The sequence below is a fragment of the Nicotiana sylvestris genome, chromosome 2 (genome assembly GCF_000393655.2).
Source record: "Nicotiana sylvestris chromosome 2, ASM39365v2, whole genome shotgun sequence".
Classification (NCBI taxonomy): Eukaryota; Viridiplantae; Streptophyta; class Magnoliopsida; order Solanales; family Solanaceae; genus Nicotiana; species Nicotiana sylvestris.
This window is the reverse complement of record NC_091058.1, coordinates 57907273-57927808: the sequence shown is the minus strand read 5'-3', so window position 1 is coordinate 57927808 and position 20536 is coordinate 57907273. Positions and strand designations below refer to the sequence as shown.

The window sequence follows — 20536 nt, the reverse complement described above, 5'->3', positions numbered from 1 at the left end:
AATTCATGGCACATGAGCATCTAATGAAAATAAACCAATCAAAAGAAAAAATTTGTTAAACTTCGATATATAGGAGACTTTGACAAACTTGTTCTAGGAAACCTAATCTAACATCAATTAATTTTCTTTGAGAAATTAGTAAATGAATCAATTACCCATACTAAAGTAAAAATAAATCAATTAAAGAGCACAATCTCATCTGTATTATTAGAACCACTTTATTATCATGTAAAAAATGTATTCATATAAACTTGCCCTTATTTTTTAACCTTTAAACTTAGATTTTATATTTTAATAAACTGTCTTTTAATTATTTTCTTATTATTTAATATTTTAAAAATTAACTGAATTTATTTGAAATATGTAGTAACTCCTAATATTTAGGTAAAAGATACTAACTTAACTTAGTTTTAGCTTTATATGAACTAAATACAAATTAAGACTTGTTTGGATGGTTGTTACATATCGTTTCATAATGTATCGTATCGTATTGTATTGTATTGTATTGTACTGTATCGTTTGATGAATACAATGTTTGGATGGATTGTGTCGTTTTGTCGTCGTTTCATGGTATCATGCACCAGTAATATGATGAATAAACTTACAATATTATAAAGAAATATTATGAGATGGTATATAAAAAGGTAGGGTAAATAATAACATAAAATTATTTAATAATAATGAAGAGTGAGATTGAGAGAAAAACACAAGGAAACGACGCGACCACACCAAATCGGTCGTTACATAAAGTGGCACATTTCATTGTTACGTAACGACAGAGTTAATGTTACGATACAATAAAATTTAAGTAACAATTAAAACAAATATTGTATTTAAAGTAACAATACAATACGGTACAACTTGTAACAACCATCCAAATAGTAAGAATTTTCAAACTTTGTTTAAAATGTTATTGATGTGTTTAGAAAGTAGTACTAAATCTTCTCTTATTACGTGCCTTTTCTACTAGTATATTATAAAAGAATTGTAATTAGGAACAACAATTCTTTGAAAGAAAATTATGGGCATACTTTTCTAATTCAAGTAGGATCAATATTGTAGGGTTGGGCATATGTATAGTTTAAATTGAAAAAGAATTCCATGATTAGTTAATTTACCATTAAATTTTTAAATTATACAAATATTTAAGGGTATAAAAGTCGATCAATATTTTAGGGATATTTTAGTCGTTCAACATTTAGCATAAATTATTCGTGCTTTTAAAATAATATAGATAGATAGATATAGATTAGTCTCTATATTCTTACCTCGCACGAAATATTTAAATCAAATAATATAAAACCGCATAACAAAATTATAAACTTTCACTTACCTAAAAATTCTAAATAACCTTGATAGTTGTTACTCCTAATAAATTTAATTTCAGTATTTTTGAAAATATCTGACTATATAAAATTGATTTAACTTCCGTTGAATTGGAATGTATGTACTCTAATTTTACCTAGAGGAAAGTTTAGTATATTTAATATTAGGTTTCTAATTTCACATAAGCAATTAAAGGATAGTTTTTAGTTGAATTTAAAGTTGTAAATATTGGATAAATTTTTTAGAGTGATTTTATGGTGTGCCTCACATAACTGACATTAGTTGTGTGAGACATCTTTTTATCTCACATATTTGTGGACTCATATCTTACATATTTGGGTCCACAAAATTCTGGGACCACACAGTTGTGAGATAAAAAAAAAGGTCGCAAACAACTAGCGTCAATTGTGTGAGACACAAAATAAAAAATTTCAACTTTTTATAAGACAATCTTATCCGACATGGAATTGTCTTTAGAGGGAACTTAGCTTTGAAAAGACATAAAAATCGATCAACGTGATATATTGTTTTATGAAATTTTTTAGTTTAATATATTTTACTATTGTTTCAACACTTAATAAATACCTATTGAACGTAAACGTATAAAGCATATGAGTAAGTATAAGCTTTTTCATACAAATTGGAGAACCAAAAATCAAGCCTGCAACATGCATATTGCTATCCATAAAGATTAATGATACTATCCTTTGAACCATATGCATATTGGCGGTGAGTACAATAGCAGTCCAAAATGAATTAGAATTTTACATTCATATGTAGTTTAAATCGAATAAGAAATTTATCCGTGGATAATGTTTTGAAATTTACAACTACATCCATTTTTAACTTGGTTTGTTAACAAATATTTTAATCTTTTACGAGTATAAAAGTCTATCAATAATACATGGATATTTTTGTCGCTCAATATTTAGCGTAAGCTATTCGTGTTTTTATAATAATATCGATAGATAGACATAGATAGATATGATTTAGCTGTACAGTCTGCTACTCTTGCTTGCTTTTATTTTAAACTATCGATTGTAACACAATTGATCTATGGGCTCGTCCCTCTCTACGATTAGTAAGATAAGGCGTGAGGGTTACATTTGCCCTTCTACTATCAGATATTAGTTGTTATACTTTCCGAAGATGCTTACCCTCGCCGTTTACGATTATTTAATACCTTGCACCTAATGGACCAACGGACCCACCTTTTAAATTGCCACGTGGCAGCCATCTATTCAATACGCAATGATAGTTGTTGTCGTAGTTGTACAGAAAACAATTGGTTAACAGAAAAGAATTGTTTAGTAATACCTTTATGTACACTTAACACCATATTGATGTACATTAATAAAAATGATTTCACTTGTAAAAGGGAAAACAGAAGATGTAGCAGTATTGTTCATTATAGTGAATTTAAAACTATAGTTATTTTCTATAAAAGAAGAAAAACTGAGAGTACTCATCACATTTGTTGAAATAGCAGGTCAAGATACGACACATAGCAACTAGTGGTGAAATATATTTATCTGATGCAATGAAAGACAATTTTCTACAGTATCTGAGTAATTTATCCCATCATAGCAGAGAGCCAGGAATCCCATGTATATGTAAACAATTCAAGCCATGCCAAAAAAGAAAAGAGAGTACACAAAAACAACAATCTGAAAAAACAAATTATCGAATACATAACTAGCGTGCCTGTTTTAAGCATACAAAATGAAGAAAAAGTGGGAAAATTAGACAAGTTATACAGTAATAACCGATATCAATACAACATTCACCACACAACAGAGTAAACGAAAAGGAGTGAAATAGCAATAGGTGTATGAGGATTCATCTTTAGCCTCAAAAGCTGGATATATTCCTTACATGCTCTCTGCAAAAGAAAATTACACTGGTCAAATTCTGCCACATAAAATGAAATAAAGGAGGTAATAAGTTGTCTATACTCACATATTTTCCCAGGGTAAAAGTGCTCAAGACTTAATCAGTTATAAACAAGGACCTGAATATCCCCACTCATATCTTCAACATCTTGCTTAATCTTCAGAGCAGATGCTTCAAGTTGAGGGCTCTTCCACAGTTCGATACTTTTTAATGAACAAATATCCCCAAAACAAGGCGGAATCTCCTCAAGCTTATGACATTCCCACAGTTCTAATTTCTCAAGCGCAGGAAAGAATTCCTCGCTAGTCTCCCACTTAGCAAGAGTCGCTCGTTGCAACCTCAAACATTTGAGTTTCTGGAAGGTGTCTTCCTCCCCCATGTTCCATTCTTCCCCCTTGATGATTGCGTCTTCAAGGTACATCATTTCAAGCTTGGTCAGTCTTGCTATTGTTGATAGTGAATTGGACGTCAGGGGAAACTTACACAAACACAATATTTTCACACTTGAAGGTAAGTGAAAATCCCACAGTCTATTTGTCTCTACAGAGGGCACACTATCATATGTATTTGAACTTTCAAAAGTTACTTTGAGGATTTCTAGTTCATTTAGGAAATCCAACTTCGGGAACCAATATGGCGCTACTGAACAATCCCATGATTCTTTGAGATTAAAACTAAGCTCTTGAAGATTGGGAAACCTTTTGAAAAGATCCTCCGTGTCTTTCAAATATGAAAGTTTGAGTCCCCCTAATATTCTCAGGTTCTCTAGCTTTGAGTCCTCTGTTATCGATACTGGTTCATCTGTATCCAAATCAAAGAAAGAACAATTATGTATGCCCAGCACTCGCAACTTTACAAGATTCCAAATTGTCGGTAGTAGTACCAAGGCTGGTCCATCGTTTCTTACCTGCAGAGTTTCTAGATTCCAGAGATTTGAAAAACACAAAGACAGAGATTTAACTTCTGTCGTAATGTTTAAGAACCTCAAATGGACCAATGTGCTTATTTCATTCAGTAAAGAATCATTCACCTTGATAAAAGATCTACTCAGTTGCAACACTCTAAGAAGCCTCAAGTGTCTTAGGTGACATATATCATAAAGATGGTTGTCCAGCTTTTGTCCAGTTATGAACAAAGAATAGAGGTGTTTACCAGAATGCCTTTTCTTTTTTGAATCGAACAGGACAAAATTGTTGTGCCCAAAGTGTTTCTTATCATAAGCAATGGCCCTTTGACGTGGCATCAGATCTGAAGAAGAAGATGATGATGGAGCACTTGAACGTATCCAGCCAAACAACTTTTCCTCTCTTGCTTTTATCGAACAAAAGTAATGCACAAGATCATGAATTTGGTAAGTCCGGTCTCTACCTATCTCATTGAAAGAAATTACCAAGCTACTGGAAACTAAATTATCCAGATAAACCTCCATCACTTCTTCCAAACTCTTCATCTCTGTCTGTTGCACAAGTCCTTCGCCACACCAAAGACTTTTCAAAGTTCCGACTTCAATCGCTCTGTCCTTCCCATAACCTGCAATGTAAAGTAAGCACGGCTTTAGGGGATCTGGTAAATGGTCATAACTTAATGCTATAACCTTCATCACATATGCTTCATTTTGGAAAATGAAGGAATGCAAATTATTTCTAACTTCAAGCCACACACTCCTTTTCTTTTCCTTCCCCGCAATTACTCCAGCGATCAGATCAACCACCAAAGGAAGCCCTTTACAAATTTGGACAATTTCTTTCCCAACATCCAGTAGTTCATCAGGGAAACTTTCTTTTCCAAAGACCCTTTTCTCTAATAACTCCATACTTTCTTCTAATCTTAGCAATCGAAGATCAAGCGGATCACTGTGGCATTGTGCATGCAGAGCCACTTTCTTTTCTCGAGTCGTCAAAATAATTCGACTTCCTTTCTCAACTTCAGGAAAAATTCTTCTCAACTCTTCCCATGTTGCAATATCCCATATGTCATCTAAGACAATAAGGTACCTCTTCCCATATAGTTGTTTCCGTAGCTCATCAGCAACATCAATATTCTCACTGGATTTCAAAATTGAGTCAGTAACTTGATTAAAAAGGTTCTCCAACAATTTCTCCTCGTCATATTCTTGATCCACCGTACACCATGCGCGGATGTCGAAATGACTAGAAACAACCTTATCATTATACATTTTGTGTGCCAAAGTTGTTTTACCCGAACCCGGCGTTCCAGTAATCGAAATGACATCTAGCATTTTTGATCCTCGGGTGAGATTTCTAATTATCAAGTCAGTCTCCTCTTTAAAACCTACGATTATTTTACCAGCTATTGATGACTTGCGGTCAACTGGCTTGTTGAGTGAGTTCACAACAATGACGCCCCTGTTCTTAGGAATCTTCTCAAGTAAATTTGAGACCTCTTCTTTGATAAAATTGATCTTTTCTATGGCAACGGGAAGTGAGAAAATAAGATGTAAGAGACCATTATCTCTTAAAATAATTGAATCAATGACATCTTTTGCCTCATATGCCACATCTAAAGCACGTGCCCAGAGATTTTTGTACAATTCTTGCTCAACATTCATCAAGAAATATCTTATGAATTCTAGATATTCTTTCATCAGCTTGATTTCTTCCTTTATCAAAGCAACCGAATAAGTATTGGAATTGAGCAAACCATTTAAATGTCTAAGTTGAAGATGGATGAACAGGGGTCCATCACTCATGGGAAAGCAGAGTTGAGATGAGTCTGGGGCTTTCAGGTAAACATCTTTGAGTTCTCTCTTCAGGAGTTCAATATTTTCGAGTAAGCCTAGAGTTGCACTATTTGTTTCATTGGTAATCTCTTCATTCCTTGATTTCTCTTCTATGTCACGAGCAATAGTTGATATGTCCCTGGTAAGTGCTCCAACACGTGCTAGGAATTCAAACAACTTGCCATTATGAATAGAGTCCTTAGGCAGATCAGTGAGAATGATTAATAGAAACTCTACCATGACATGAACGTTTCGAGCCCCTGAAGTGTTAGCGGTAATTAAATTCACCATGTGCTCTTGTAGATGAATCAAATATCCCCTAAGAATGTCTGGATAGGTTTCTAGGAGCTGCTTAATGAAGCATCCAACTTCTGTTGACATTGAAGCTCTCAAACTTGTTTAACATATGTGCATAACCTCCAGCTCAATTGGAATAATCTTCAAGAGTAGATGTGCTAGTTTGAAGAGTCGAGAGTCTCCATCAATCCGATCATTCCAAAGGAAGTGTCCAACTCTCTCAGCCATAGGTTGAAACTGAGGTAAGACGCTTTCAACAATATCATGCTCAACGCAACCATTCACTATCAACCCATGGAAATCACTTATGTTGCCACATACATTCTGAAGAATCTCATATTCAGTCATTAAAGGAAAAGCCTGCTCAGAACAATACTTGGATAGATGGTGGAGACTCAAGAGGAGGAAGTGCAAATGCTCCTGAGTCATGGTGGCACTTGATTCAGAACGACGACGTGAGCTGATATAAATATTATGTTGAAGTTTGGCAAAATGCCAAAGTCCCACATTGGTTGGGAGTTAAGTTTGGAGGGGATTTTTCCCCTATAAAAGAAGGCCTAATGTTTAGGATTGAGATACACCTCTCATTTGCCTTCTCATCTGTTTAAGGCATTTGTATCTTCTCTCTTTAGTATTATTTCACTTGTATTTTTGGAGTGAAATAAAATATTGGTTGTGTCCGAGGAGTAGGCAAAATTAGCCGAACCTCGTAAATTCTGGTGTTCCCTTTATTGTTGCTTTATTGTCTTATTTATTATTTGGTGGCTGTCATAATTTTGGTATAGTAGTTGTGACTTATTCACACTATATACATTTGGCTTCCGCAACAATTGGTATCAGAGCCAAGGTACTGTCTAAGTATGCTCTGTGGTTGCAGCATAGTCTGATCTTCCACATCAGAAAAGATTTATCTTGGTAACTGAGTCAAGGTTCTGTCTGAGTATGCTCTGTAGTTGCAGCTTAGTCTGATCTTCTACATCAGAAAGGAAATAATCTTGATTTGTGTCGTCAGCTATTAAATAATATTTGTGTCAAATATGGGGGACAATAAACAAGAAGAATCTACATCAAGTGTCAACAATACGTCATCATTGGCATCTTCGCTTATGACAAGAATTGTGTCAAATGCGAAATTTGCGGTAGAAATTTTTGACGGGTCCGGACATTTTGGGATGTGGCAAGGCGAGGTTCTAGATGTCCTTTTTCAACAAGGGCTAGATCTGGCCATTGAAGAAAAGAAACCAGATGTTATTGGAGAAGAAGATTGGAGAATTATCAACCGTGTTGCTTGCGGTACCATTCGATCCTACCTTGCTAGAGAGCAGAAATATCCATACACAAAGGAAACTTCTGCAAGTAAATTATGGAAAGCACTGGAGGATAAATTTTTGAAGAAAAACAGTCAAAATAAATTGTACATGAAGAAGAGACTGTTTCACTTCACCTATGTTCCTGGTACCACGATGAATGAACATATCACCAGTTTCAATAAGTTGGTCACAGATTTGCAAAATATGGATACAACTTATGATGATGGTGACTTGGCCTTAATGTTGTTGGCGTCACTTCCTGATGAGTACGAGCACCTTGAAACTACTCTACTCCATGGAAATGACGAAATTTCTCTCAGAGAAGTTTGTTCAGCTTTGTACAGCTATGAACAAAGAAAGCGAGAAAAACAGAAGGGCGGAGAAGGAGAAGCACTGTTTGTGAGGGGTCGTCCTCAAAATCAAACGAGGACAAAGAAGGGAAGATCCAAGTCAAGATCCAGACCCAGCAAAGATGAATGTGCCTTTTGTCGAGAAAAAGGGCACTGGAAGAAAGACTGTCCGAAGTTGAAGAATAAGGCCAAACATAACAATGGAAAGGCTATTATGGATTCAAATGTAGCTGATTGTGATGATTCAGACTTCTCATTAGTTACAACAGAGTCATCAACATCATCAGACATATGGTTGATGGACTCGGCTTGTAGCTATCATATGTGTCCCAACAGGGACTGGTTCGTGGAATTTCAAGAAGGAGAATATGGAGTCATCCACACAGCGGATAACAGCCCTCTTACCTCATATGGCATTGGTTCAATACGATTAAGGAACCATGATGGAATGATCAGAACATTGATAGATGTTCGATATGTACCGGATTTGAAGAAGAATCTCATCTCTGTGGGAGCCCTAGAATCAAAAGGGTTCAAAATCATTGCAGAAAATGGAGTGATGAGAGTATGCTCCGGTGCACTAGTGGTAATGAAGGCTAATCGGAAGAATAATAATATGTACCGCTATCGTGGCAGTACAATTATTGGGACAGCGACAGTAACATCCAGTGACGACAAAGAGGCAGAAGCAACCAAGCTATGGCACATGCGCTTGGGACATGCTGGAGGAAAATCCTTGAAAACTCTATCAGATCAAGGATTGTTAAAAGGAGTAAAGGCTTGCAACTTGGAGTTTTGTGAGCATTGTGTTAAAGGGAAACAGACAAGGGTTAAATTTGGTACAGCGATCCATAATACTAAAGGCATTTTGGATTATGTACACTCTGATGTTTGGGGTCCTTCCAAAACACCTTCATTGGGTGGGAAGCACTATTTTGTAACCTTTGTTGATGATTTTTCCCGAAGAGTATGGGTGTATACAATGAAGAGCAAAGATGAAGTGTTGGGAATTTTTCTCAAATGGAAGACGATGGTGGAGAATCAGACAGGCAGGAGAATCAAGTGTATTCGCACAGACAATGGAGGTGAATACAAAAATGATCATTTCAATAAGGTCTGTGAAAATGATGGCATCGTCCGACACTTCACTGTTAGACATACACCACAACAGAATGGAGTGGCAGAACGTATGAACCGGACCTTGCTGGAGAAGGTACGGTGTATGTTGTCCAATGCTGGCTTGGGCAAAGAATTTTGGGCTGAGGCAATTACATATGCATGCCACCTCATTAATCGTCTACCATCTGCTGCTATTGATGGCAAAACACCATTTGAAAAATGGTACGGAAAACCTGCTGTAGATTATAACTCTTTGCACGTGTTTGGCTCAACTGCATATTATCATGTGACGGAGTCAAAATTGGATCCAAGGGCAAAGAAGGCTATTTTTATGGGAATTACTTCTGGAGTCAAAGGATATCGCTTATGGTGTCCTATGACAAAGAAAGTAATATTCAGCAGAGATGTTACCTTTGATGAATTTGCTATGGTAAATAAGGTAACAGAAGATACCAAACAAAATGAAGGTGCTTCTAAGCAGGTGGAGTTTGAGGGAAAATTTATTTTTCCTACACAAGAAGCAGAGGAGGAAACAAATGAAGATTACCCTCTGGAAGGAGAGCCAGTAGAGGAGATTCCAACTCAGGAATCTCAACAACAACTTGAATCAATAGCAACCAGCAGGCCAAAAAGAACAATAACGAAACTTGTTCGTCTCATAGAGACGGTTGCTTGTGCAACCTCAATTGTAGCTGATGATGTTCCTACTACTTATAAAGACGCTGTCCAAAGTTCAGAAGAAGATAAGTGGAGGATTGCCATGAATGATGAAATACAGTCCCTTCATCAGAATCATACATGGAGATTGGCCAATCTCCCGAAGGGAAAGAAAGCAATTGGGTGCAAATGGGTATTTGCAAAGAAAGAAGGATTTCCTAACCAATTAGATGTTCGCTACAAAGCAAGATTGGTGGCCAAAGGATATGCTCAAAAGGAGGGAATTGATTACAATGAAGTGTTTTCTCCAGTTGTAAAACATTCCTCCATTAGAATTATGTTGGCTTTGGTAGCACAATTGGATTTGGAACTAGTTCAGATGGATGTAAAAACTGCGTTTTTACATGGAAACTTGGAGGAGGAAATCTACATGACTCAGCCAGAAGGATTCAAAGTTGCTGGAAAAGAAAATATGGTGTGCAAACTTGAAAAATCGTTGTACGGATTGAAACAATCTTCTAGACAATGGTACAAGCGATTTGACGAGTTTATGTTGCGGCAAGGGTACAAGAGAAGCAAATACGATCATTGTGTGTATTTGCACAAGCTTAAAGATGGTTCATTTGTATATCTTCTCCTATATGTTGATGATATGTTGATAGCTTCCAAGAATTTGGAAGAAATTGATAAGTTGAAGATTCAACTGAAGAAGGAGTTCGAGATGAAGGATTTGGGTGAGGCAAAGAAAATTCTTGGCATGGAGATAATTAGAGATAGACGTTCAAAGAAACTCTGTTTATCTCAAAAGGAATATTTGAAGAGAGTACTTCAACGTTTTGGCATAGATGACAAGACTAAGCCAGTTAGTACTCCACTTGCTTCCCATTTTAAGCTAAGTACTACTATGTCGCCAATGGATGAAGCTGAACGAGAGTATATGTCAAAGGTACCATACGCAAATGTTGTTGGTAGCTTGATGTATGCAATGGTTTGCACAAGGCCTGACATTTCACAAGCTGTTGGAGTTATTAGCAGATATATGCACAATCCAGGGAAGGAGCATTGGCAAGCTGTGAAGTGGATTCTACGGTATATTCATAATACTGTAGATGTCGGGTTAGTTTTTGAGCAGGAAGACAATCAGTCTGTAGTTGGATATTGTGACTCAGATTTTGCGGGTGATATGGACAAACGAAGATCAACTACTGGTTATGTGTTTACTTTTGCAAAGGCACCAGTTAGTTGGAAGTCTACTTTGCAGTCAACAGTTGCTTTGTCTACAACAGAGGCAGAGTACATGGCTATTACAGATGCTGTGAAAGAGGCAATTTGGCTTCAAGGATTGCTAAAGGAGCTTGGTGTTGAACAAAAAGGTATCACAATTTTTTGTGATAGTCAAAGTGCTATTCAATTAGCGAAGAACCAAGTTTATCATGCAAGGACGAAGCACATTGATGTTCGGTATCATTTCGTACGAGAAATCATAGAAGAAGGTGGAGTCACGGTGAAGAAAATTCATACTACAGAGAATCCTGCTGATATGCTGACAAAGGTGGTGACTGCGGTCAAGTTTCAACATTGTTTGGATTTGATCAACATTGTTGAACACTGAAGATTGAAGATGAAGACACAACCAAAATTTGTTATTGAGAGAGAATTGAAAATGTGGAATTTTGCCAAGGTGGAGATTTGTTGAAGTTTGGCAAAATGCCAAAGTCCCACATTGGTTGGGAGTTAAGTTTGGAGGGGATTTTTCCCCTATAAAAGAAGGCCTAATGTTTAGGATTGAGATACACCTCTCATTTGCCTTCTCATCTGTTTAAGGCATTTGTATCTTCTCTCTTTAGTATTATTTCACTTGTATTTTTGGAGTGAAATAAAATTTTGGTTGTGCCCGAGAAGTAGGCAAAATTAGCCGAACCTCGTAAATTCTGATGTTCCCTTTATTGTTGCTTTATTGTCTTATTTATTATTTGGTGGCTGTCATAATTTTGGTATAGTAGTTGTGACTTATTCACGCTATATACATTTGGCTTCCGCAACATATTATACCTGAGGCAAGGAAGGACATGATGCATGCCATATTTAAACAACACGTTGCGGCCAACATGATTGAAAATTGATTGAAGCAGAGCTCTAAGCCTTTGTCCTTTGCCAGTCATTACATCTTCAAAATCTTCCAAATCGGAATAAGAAAGCTGGACATATGTACAAACAAATGCCAGCTCCAATTTCAGCATTTCAATTATATCCTCGTCAATAGCTATTTGATTTTCTTCTTTCTTTAACCTCTCTATCATATCCAGAACATTACCAACGTCCTTGCGAAGAGCAGAAAATGACACCTGCCAAAAGACCAAACATTATTTGTTTCTTATTTGTCCACATATGCGTCGAAATAAGTTTCATTTTTTCCTTCAATTTAATAGATTATTTTAACTGATTATGCACTAAAAGGGGGATGGATCTGCTCTATTGCTATTTTTTTTAACTTCACTGTTAAATTCTTTCCCATTACTTGAATTGAACTCCGTAGAGAATAGCAAGAAACCAAGTATAAGCAATAAAAGTTAATCAATTTAATAAAACATCAGTTATTGTATGGCATACCTCATAGTGTAAGAAGATTTTTAGTATAACATTATTGTAATCAACATTATTAGGGATAAGGTAGATATGCCCTAAATCCATTCTCATATTTGATGATTTGAACATATTTTTGTAAACGTTATTTGATATAAAATATATAGAATTTGATATTTTTTTATCATAGTTGTTATTAATTGCTTGATTAATTTAATAAGGTCCTTGATTAAATTTTGAGACTTACCATCGTGATAGAGATCATGATAATGAGAGTGAAGTTTCTTATAATTTAATCTAAATTTTGCTCTTGATCGTATGATTATTAATTTGGATATTAGTAATCCGGTTAGATCAATATTTATGTGATCGTCTTTATGGGATAAAGATTAGTTGATCTCATTAACTAAATTACATAGATAGATGATGCATATGGAGATATGATCATTAAACCTACTCATTGGATAATTCCTAATGGTTAGAATTACCATAAACTGTCAATATGATATTCTCTTGAAGAATGTGATGTAAGAGTTTCCTTTGACCTGAGATCGTCATAGTAATTGACAAATTATTTGTTGTTCTTTGATACTAGACACATATGGCCCTAGAGATATAGTTGAAAGGATATTGGGTACGATTAAATACTTGTAGAATTAGTGATTGATCAAGATAGAATCTGTCGACTCTTGGTAATGAGTTTAAGCTCCATGTTGTCATGAATTATTAACTGCCAAACTAAGACCTTGGTCAGGGCAATTGAATGATAGAAGAAAGAGTTTCTTAGGTTATTCAATGGTCGATTATATTTGACATGAACACATAGTTGGTCGCTTATTAGGATTTGACAGTTGAACCATATCCTAGGGTGACCTAGAGCTATAAGGACATAAAGAATTACTACATTATTCTTCTACTGGTTCTTAAGTGTAAATTGTATACTTCATTCTATCTAGTCATTAAGAAGTATTGCTAGACGCTACCCTTGATTAGTATATTGATATGATCAATTTACTATCGGCTTAGTATTAAACCTACGGGGTCGTACACTAACGAGTATTCTGATCTTTGCTAAAGGATTAATTATTTTATTGTTTGGTAATTAAATTAAAGAATATAATTAGTCAAACAAATTTAGTCATTAGTTCAAATAAAATATTATTATATTCGTTGCTAGCACAGAGGATATAATTAATATTGTAAACAAATTAAATTTTTCTAGGGAAATGCATAAGTACCCCTGACATATACTCGGATTCCCAATTACACACTTTTTCTTTGCGGGAATCCTGTTACCCCCTAAAATAAATTTAAATGAAATAAATACCACCCTAAAACTTGACAACCAAACTCTTGGCAAGTGGTGAGCTACACGCGCCCCCACATGTATTTTTAGTACTTTTTTTATTCTTTCTTCTTTTTCTCATCCTTTTTTCTTATTTCTTATTATTCTCATTTTTTTGGTTATTTCATTCTCTTTCTTTTTGTTTTGTTCACCGGCGGCATAAAATGGTGGTCGTCGGAATTCCACAAACACCATTGTTTCGGCAATTTTTTTTTCAGCGACAGATTTATATTTTTTCTTGAAAGTGTAATTTATGTGTGGGAGGAATAACAAAAGAAATAAAAACGAATATAAGCTGAGAAAACTTTTTTCAGTTAAAATATCAATACATCATTTTTTCCGGCATGGGAAGGTTTTCCGATGATGAATTTTTTCCCCCAAATCTGAGTGTATTTTGTTTTGCTTATGAATAGATTTTTTTGAGATTTTAATTTGTGTGTAAAAAGAAAAAATGGAAGAAAAACAGTTAGACAAAGTCGTCGATGAATGAATATCCATCGGAATTAGAGAAGAAATGAAAAAAAAAAGTAAAAGAAAAAAGACAAAGAAAAAGGAAAAGGAAAAGAAAAAAAAAGTAAGAAAAGATGGTAAAAAGGAATAAAAAATAATGTGAAAAACGTTTTTTCTTGCTTCTCACTCTCCTTTGGAAGAGTGAAATACACACACTCTGCCACGTCAGCGTTAAGGGTGCGAATAATTCCATTTAAAATAAGTTTAGGGGAGTAAATAGGATTCCCGCAAAGAAAAAGTATGTAGTTGGAATCCGAGTATAGGTCAGGGGTATTTATGCATTTTTCCATTTTTCTATTTGGAATAGAAAATTAAAATGTATCTCTTGGTTAAAATATATAAATATATGTGATATATATAATTGATATTTTTTTATATAAGGTATATATAAAATATTAATGAAGACTTATAGCTTGTTTGGATGGTAGTTACCTATTGTATTATATCGTATAGTTACTTTAAATATGATGTTTGTTTTGGTTGTTACTTAAAGTTTATTATAGTGTATCGTTAAATTCGTTGTTACGTAACGAAGAAATGTGTCACTTTATGTAACGACTGATTTGGTGTGGTTGCATCGTTTTCTTGTCTTTTTCTCTCATCTCACCCTTTATTATTATTAAAATTTTATTTTATTATTTACCCTACCTTTTTATATAAAATATTTACCCCGTATCATATTTTTTTCTTTATAATTTTGCAAGTTTATTCTTCATATTGTTGATGCGTGATATCATGAAACAACAACAAATGATACAATCTATCCAAACAATGTATTCACCAAATGATACAGTACACTATAATACAATACAATGCAATACATTATGAAACGATGTGTAACAACACTCCAAACAAGCTGTTAGAGTTAAATCCAATTGCAATTGGATTCACGTGCACTGTTCATAAAGGAAGTGTGACTTCCATGACACCCATTTGGAATGGGATTTAGCTTTCCATTAGGAAAAGTTTTATGAAGTCCATAAAAGGACTGTTTCGGCAACTTCACGTAATTCCATTAAGAATGGGATTTGTACTTCTCTAGTAGGAATTGTGAATATATTAAGTCTCATATTTGGAATTGAATTGGAACGTCCAAAAAGGACCAGACGGACCACGTTAAATTCAATAAGATATATATTTGGAAAAAAAAATACTTTAAGAAAATTATTACCTCAACCAAATAGGAAGAGAATTTATAAGTGATGCTGTATAAAGGATGATATAATGGAGAACTTGCCGTACTAAGTCTTGAGAAGAAAACTCATTTTGTGAAAGTGAAAGTGTAATATAAAGCCAAGAAAAAAAATACAATTACAAGAAAAAACATTTCTTGTTCTTCTACCTTTGAGTTGAGATTTTTGAGAAAAATTTCAACACATAATTTTCATTCAATTTGTTCGCGGGTTTCATTGATCAAAGATTTGATAGCAAGGATCGGTCTCGGTGTGATACACATAGAGTCTTTGCACTATCAAAGAAATTTTTGAAACGAAACTCTCTTCAACAGGTACGTCTTAGATCCGTTCTTTGACATATAAATAACTTTTAAACCGAAAAAGATCTGCCTAGGATTATTATTGTCTTCCGCTGCGTGTTACAAACATCTATATGCAATCCTTCAGTGGTATCAAAGCCATGGTTTCTCGTGTCTAAATTTATTAACGAAATTTTTAAGATGATATTTGAAGAGTTCAAACCATAATATTTGTGTCTTGTGTCAAATTGTTTGAATGCATATGAGTTGATATTATTTTATTGTGAATAAAATATGTATTCATAAGTTAAACTATTTAGATAGTTCATAACTTGAATTTGAAATTTTGTATTAGATACAACGATAATTTATAATTGCATACTAGGTTCCACTGTTATTTTAAGTGTTATTAGTCCATGAGATGTTAATTATTAATAATATTCTGGCAAGAATTATTTTTATGTAATATAAAAGATTAACATGTTAGAAGAATGTTGAGTTATTTTTTATGTCATGTGCTCGTTCGTTACATAATTTTGAATTATTTATTAAAATTAATTTAGGACTAAGCATGTAGACAACTTGAACTAAATTCACTTACTATAAAAGATTTGATTTTCATGTTATTAAAAGTTGTTTTAGTAACAATTCCTTTTTACTAAAATTTGAGTTCTTAAATAATAAAATATAAGATATTTTATTGTAAAACTATCCATCAAAATAAATAATTTTATTTATTTTTTGTTTATAAGGAGCGGCCTGACAACCAGGAGACTTATAATTCGAGAATATATTAAAATTATTTATTGCATTAGATTCATGGATTGGAAGAATTATTGAATTTTATACTAAACGCTTGGACTATCCGGGGAGTATAAAATTTAATAAGTTTTTTGCTATCATGATGGATGAACTCAACTATGCCAATAGGATCGACCTTACTACCAGGGGACTATTTGACATAGAGCTATTTAAGAAAATTGTATGGGGATACAATTGGTAAGAGTACCTACTTCAAAAATATATGTGAGAAACCACTTGACTTTCAAGGTGTTCATACATACTGTTGAAGGATTCCTTTATTCTACTAACAGAAATAAAGATTTCTCAAACTATAATGAGGGTAAATAGTTTACAATAATTAGTGAAAATATCATTTAGATAAAAGTCCATGTCTTTATGATATGTAAATATTTTCTTATATTATTGCTTTTTCTTTTCTATATTTTAGATTTCTCATTATGTTTGTCATATCAGTGCGTGAAATACTTGAAACCAATAAAGGTAGGACCAAACTTTGATGACTGGTATAGAAGTTTGAGAACTGTTCTCATGCATGAAAACCTCATTGATGTGATCGATAAGCCTGCAAAGATAGTCCCACCAAAGAATGATGTTGAGGGCACCAAGTTTTATCAAAAATACTTGGAAAAATGTCTTGAAATTGAAAGCATCATTCTCGCTTTTTTGAGTTATGAACTCCAAAGAAAACATTAGAATATAGATCCAACTACAATCATTGAATATCTTAAGAAGATGGTTGATACACAACTGGACATTGATAACTCTCCGGTTGGACCCTTGTCAATCATGCGATTGATCTTATCGAAGAACTTGAGAAGTTGGGGTACAAGCTTGGCAAAGAGCTTTTGGAATATTTGATCTTGCAGTCAGTATGTGATGGTGAATATTTTCACTATAAGAAGAAAGGAAATTGGAAGAGAAACTACAAGGAGTATCTTGCAACTCTAAAGGATAAGAAACAAGGTGAGACATATATTAATGAAAAATATTTTCAAGGTTTCTTTAGCTACTACTAATTCTTCACTGTGGGTATTAGATACTGGCAGTAGTTATAATATCTGTAATATGTTGCAATGGTTCAAGATAAGTAGGAGGTTGATGCTATATAAAGGATGATGGAGAGACTTGCCGTACTAAGTCTTGAGAAGAAAACTCACTTTGTGAAAGTGAAAGTGCAATACAAAGCCAAGAGAGAAAATACACTTACAAGGAAAAAGGTTTCTTGTTTTTCTACCTTTGAGTTGAGATTTTTGAAAAAAAATTCAACATAGTATTTTCATTCAATTTGTTCGCAGGTTTCATTGATCAAAGCGTTGATAGCAAGGTTCGTCTCGGCGTGGATACGCATAGAGTCTTCGCACTATCGAAGAAATTTTTGAAACGAGACTCTCTTCACCAAGTACGTCTTAGATCCGGTCTTTGACATGTAAATAAATTTTAAATAAAAAAAGATCTGCCTCGAATTGTTATTGTCTTCCGCTCCGCTGCATGTTACGAACATCTATATGCAAACCTTCCAACATAAGTTATACTACGTATGAATATATATATATATTGAATGACATACCTCGTAGTTGAATTTTCCCCCTTTCTCGCTTTCTCCCCCAATTTCTTTTCCTCTTTCCATGATCGTAATTTTCCTTCAATTCCCTTCCTTTCAAGTTCTCAAGATCTGATGTATAAAATATACATAAAACCTAATCAGAAGAAAGAATAGAATGAAACTGAAGAAAAGAAGCATAAAAAAGCCATAGCAGAAAACATGATTGCAGATATAAAAATTAAGTTAAATAAACTTTGTTTAGCTAACTGAGGCTAAGATCATGGTTGGCTAACCTTTTTAATTGATGTTGAAGATGAAAAATCTGAGCTATGGAATAGTTACTCCTCTCTGTTGTTGTGTATATGTGTGCATTCTCCCCTTTCAACAAGAGAAGAAGTTGAAAATTCGGGTGAGTTTTTTAAAATATTTTGATGTTTGGTAGAAAATTATGGTTGGGCGCCAATTTTGAAATTGTCTTAGTTTCTTTAACTTTGTGAGCGCTGTTGATATATTTACTCTTTGATTTATCACCAAGTTAAAATATAAAGTGTTTTAAATATTTTGACAGTGACCAAACATGCTCAATTATGGAAAACCTAAAGCAGCAAAACAATTCGGGAATATAAGCATATAACTAGATTCACAACTCTTCGCCTCATGAATTAGCTTTTCTTATCAAAATCAGACAAGCTCATGATCGAACATATCAGAACTAGTCTCACCTCACCTTAGTGCGACAATTGAGTTGGGCGGTTGAGCAACATTAAGGGCGCTGCCGTTTCGGGTGTAACGCTTAGCAAAAAATAGTGTTGGCCTCATACTAAAGAGGAAAAGAAATTGTCGGTGTTGAGAATTCTGAAAATTATCGGTGTGAATACAAAGGAAACAGTAGAAAAAACAAAGAAAAAGAGTAACAAATTGATAACAATATAACATTAACATCAACAGGCAAAAATCTCTTACCCCATTCCAAGAAAAATATTGTAGAAACTAACATACTGAGAAAGCAAAAAGTAAAAGTAGAAATAGTACTAAGACTTACAAAATTAATTAAAATGCAAAATTCCAAATGGCATTTTCAACAGTTGATGATCCGCTGCAAAATCGAAGGATATCAAAACTAGTCCCACCTCACCTCAGTAACCCTTAACAAGAAAGAGCGTTGGCTTCATATTAAAGAGGAAAAGAAATTATCGGTGATGAGAATGCTGAAGATTATCAGTGTGAATACAAAGGAAATAATAAGAAAAAATAAAGATAAAGAATGCCCGATTAATAACAACGTAACATTACTGGCATTCTGACTCCATTCCAGGAAAAAACATTGTATAAACTAAAATCTAAGAATAAGCAAAAAGTTAAAATAGAAATAGTACTAAGGCTTACAAAAATAAAATGCAAAATTGGGTGGAGGCAAGGGGACAAAGGCACTTCACAAATAGTCTTCCGAGTAGTTTCCTTAAGTTTGTTAAAAGTTAGTACTTTTGATATATCTAACAAACTCCGGTCGTAATATTTAGGGGGAACAATAAATCATATATCATATTATATACTATACTAAAAGTAAGAATACCCTAACTCTAAAGTTAATTTACAAATATATCTTTTAAAACCTAAGTGAACATTTTGTGCTACAAATAAATATTACTCCTATTATGTTTTTGTACAAAATTGTAATTGTATATTCTAATAAATGCTACCTTATTAGATATAAATATTGTATAATAAAATAGAATCATCCGATTAAAAAATCCAAAAAGTCATCATCACTATTAATAAACAACCATTTCTTTCTTAAAGAGAACCCAATGGCCACATATATTATAAACAACGGCTTCTTCCTTAAAAGAAACATCCTCCATAAGTTTAAGTTTTTCCACAAACGAAAGCATTGTTTGTCTTCCATAAGTTTGCATTTGTTTATTATCAGGCAAGTCAAATCAACATTTGTTTATGTACAATGAACTTAGATGAGCTGCTAACATTGAATTATCTAGGTTTCTTGACATATATAATAATCTTTAGAAAATTATCAAGTAGTTCTATAAATAGAGAAGGGCAACCAAGAGGAATATGTCAGGTTATTTTTACATGTTGTAGGTAATTCTTATTTTTAATATTATAAATTTCATATTTAATTGAGGCTTGCATGTAGATATTTTTTGGCGACTTGATAATTGTAAAGAGTTCCTACACTGACCGTGCATATAATTTAAACTCCGACCACTTTATCTTTCTTTTTTCTTTTAGGTTTAAATTTTATGAACTGATTATGCAAAAGATGTTTGCACAGTCAAATCAGTACACAAGATAATTAGGTAAACAATTTTGGAGAAAATGACATTATATAATCGCTCTCAAAATAATAGTCGAAAATATTTGTATATATACACATTTATGTACAAAATTATATAAATTTTATATACTTTTTCGGCTACCAAATATGAATAATCGGTGTTGATGGCCTTATGGCCTCACCTTCATTGCGTAGATGGAGGGTCAGGCATTTTAGTGCGTCAGTTAACATTAAGATATCTATTTTCTATTATATAAAAAAACACAAAATGTGAATGCTCGTTTGTTTA

The 20536-nt window shown here is 33.8% G+C and overlaps 1 pseudogene; it reads right to left on the bottom strand.

Moving 5' to 3' along the window:
• Nucleotides 1–3288: 3288 nt before the first annotated feature.
• On the bottom strand, nucleotides 3289–18707 carry LOC104230830 (putative late blight resistance protein homolog R1A-3; annotated as a pseudogene).
• Between the last annotated feature and the right edge of the window lie 1829 nt (nucleotides 18708–20536).